This window comes from Gopherus evgoodei, unplaced genomic scaffold (genome assembly GCF_007399415.2).
Source record: "Gopherus evgoodei ecotype Sinaloan lineage unplaced genomic scaffold, rGopEvg1_v1.p scaffold_62_arrow_ctg1, whole genome shotgun sequence".
Taxonomy (NCBI): Eukaryota; Metazoa; Chordata; order Testudines; family Testudinidae; genus Gopherus; species Gopherus evgoodei.
The window spans coordinates 845977-848771 of record NW_022060083.1 but is presented as its reverse complement, the minus strand read 5'-3'; positions in this window follow the sequence as shown (position 1 = coordinate 848771).

Here is a 2795-nt window from a genome sequence, read left to right as displayed (position 1 = left end):
GATCGCGATGTAGATCACTAGGAACAGCAGGAAGAGAAAAATCTGCAGTTGAGGAAGATCCCCGAATCCCAGGAGGATGAATTCTGTCACAGCTGTTTGATTTCCCTGGTGTTTGTTTGCTGTGGGTTCCATCTAGGGGAAAGAAAACAAATTCTGCCATTCCAAGTGTAGTTTCCATTGCAAAACAGTCGCATTTTCATTATGGCTTCTCTCTGCTGGTTGTCATCCCAATGGTTGAGTCAACACTCCAGATAGCAGAGGCATGCTGGGTAAACTTTTAAAAGGGCCTATGTTAATTGTCATTGGAAATGTTACTGCTGTCTAGTATCTCTATAGTTTAACCCATCTCACCTTCACTTCCTGAACATGTCTGTGTGTTATGTTAGCCACCATCGCTGAGATTATCATTGTAGATTGAAGGAATTATATGTGATTCCATTCTCTTCATCTAAAAACCTCAGATAAATACTGTTGCTGCTCTCATCCCTGTTTTACCCATCTTTCAACTGCAGAGTCCACCAGATTCTAGTGGAGTAGAGAGTCAAATTTGATTAAAGAAACCTGGTTTTATTCCTGGCTCTTTCTTTCCCTGACCTTGGGCTTACACTTCCTTTCTCTGTGGCACTGTTCATTAGTTGATGATCGTATCACTTACCGTTTTCTTAATGTTGAAATTTAGAGATTTCTCTATGTGTCAAATCATAGAATCATAAACTGACAGGGACCTAAAGAGGTCATCTAGTCCAGTCCCCTGCACTCATGGCAGGACTAAGTATTATCTAGACCATCACTGACAGGTGTTTTTCTAAACTTGCTCTCAAAAATCTCCAAAGATGGAGATTCCACAACCTCCCTAGGCAATTTATTCCAGTGCTTAACTACCCCGACAGGAAGTTTTTTCTAATGTCCAACCTAAATCTCCCTTGCTGCAATTTAAGCCCATTGCTTCCTGTCCTATTCTCAGAGGCTAAGAAGAACTAATTTTCTCCCTCCTCCTTGTAATAACCTTTTATGTACTTGAAAACTGTTATCATGTCACCTCTCAGTCTTCCCTTTTCCAGACTAAACATTTTTTTCAGTCTTGCCTGATACATCACATTTTCTAGACTGTTAATCATTTTTGTTGCTTTTCTCCGGACTTTCTCCAATTTGTCCCATCTTTCCTGAAATGTGGAACCCAGAACTAGACACAATACTCCAGTTGAGGCCTAATCAGCACAGCGTGGAGAGGAAGAATTCCTTCTCGTGTCTTGTTTGCAACACTCCTGCTAATACATCCCAGAATTATGTTCGCTTTTTTTGCAACAGTGTTACACTGTTAACTCATATTTAGCTTGGTGTCCAAATAATTTTATAACCCTTTCTGCAGTACTTCTTTCTAGGGAGTCATTTTCCATTTTGTACGTGTGCAACTGATTGTTCCTTCCTAAGTGGAGTACTTTACATTTGTCCTTGTTGAATTTAATCCTATTGACTTCAGACCATTTCTCCAGTTTGTCTACATCATTTGGAATTATAATCGTATCCTCCAAAGCACTTGCAACCCCTCCCGCCTGGTATTGTTCACAAACTTTATAATTGTCCTCTCTATGCCGTTATCTAAATCACTGATGAAGATATTGGTCAGAACTGGACCCAGAACTGAACCCTGTGGGATCCTAATCATTATCCCTTCCAGCATGACTGTGAACCACTGATAACTACACTATGGGAATGGTTTTCCAACCAGTTATGCACCCACCTTATAGTAGCTCCATCTAGATAACATTTCCCTAGGTTGTTTATGAGGTCATGAGAGACAGTATCAAAAGCCTTATTAAAGTCAAGATATACCACATCTGCTGCTTCCCCACATCCAAAAGGCTTGTTATCCTGTCAAAGAAAACTTGCAAGTTGGTTTGACACAATTTGTTCTTGACAAATGCATGTTACTGTTACTTATCTTATTATCTTCTAGATGTTTGCAAATAGATTAGTTAATTATTTGCTCCATTATCTTTCCGAGTACAGAAATGAAGCTGACTGCTCTGTCATTCCTCGGCTTGTCCTCATTTCCCTTTTTGTACATTGGTACTATATTTGCCATTTTCATCTCTCCCGTCTTCCATGACTTTTCAAAGGTAATTGCTAAAGGCTCAGATATCTCCCCCATGAACTCCTTCAGTATTCTAGGATGCATTTCATCAGGCCCTGGTGACTTGAAGACATCTAATTTTTTAAAGTCATTTTTAACTTGTTTTTTCCATATTGTAGAAACTATCCATCCATCCATCCATTCCCTATTTTAGCATCATTTTCACTGGTATTCACTATGTTAGATGTCCAACCACCACCAACCTTCTTGGAGAAAACCAAAACAAAGAAGTCATTAAACATCTTTGCCATTTCCACATTTTCTATTATTATTCCCCCCCCCATTAATTAAAGGGCCAACCTTGTCCTTCATCTTTCTCTTGCTTCTTATGTATTTGTAGAATGTTTTCTTGTTATCCTTTATGTCTCTAGCTAGTTTGATCTTGTTAAGTACCTTGGCCATTCTAATTTTGTCCCTACTTGTATTATTTGTTTATATTCATCCTTTGTATTTTGACCTAGTTTTCACTTTTTGTTGGACTCTTTTTAATGTTTAGATCATTGAAGATCTCCTTGTTAAACCAGGGTGGTCTCTTGCCATACTTCCTATCTTTGCTATGCACAGGGATAGTTTGCTTTTGTACACTTAATGATGTTTCTTTGAAAAACTGCTGTCTTCATTTTTTTTCCCCTTTAGACTTTCCACGGTCTCTTACCTACCA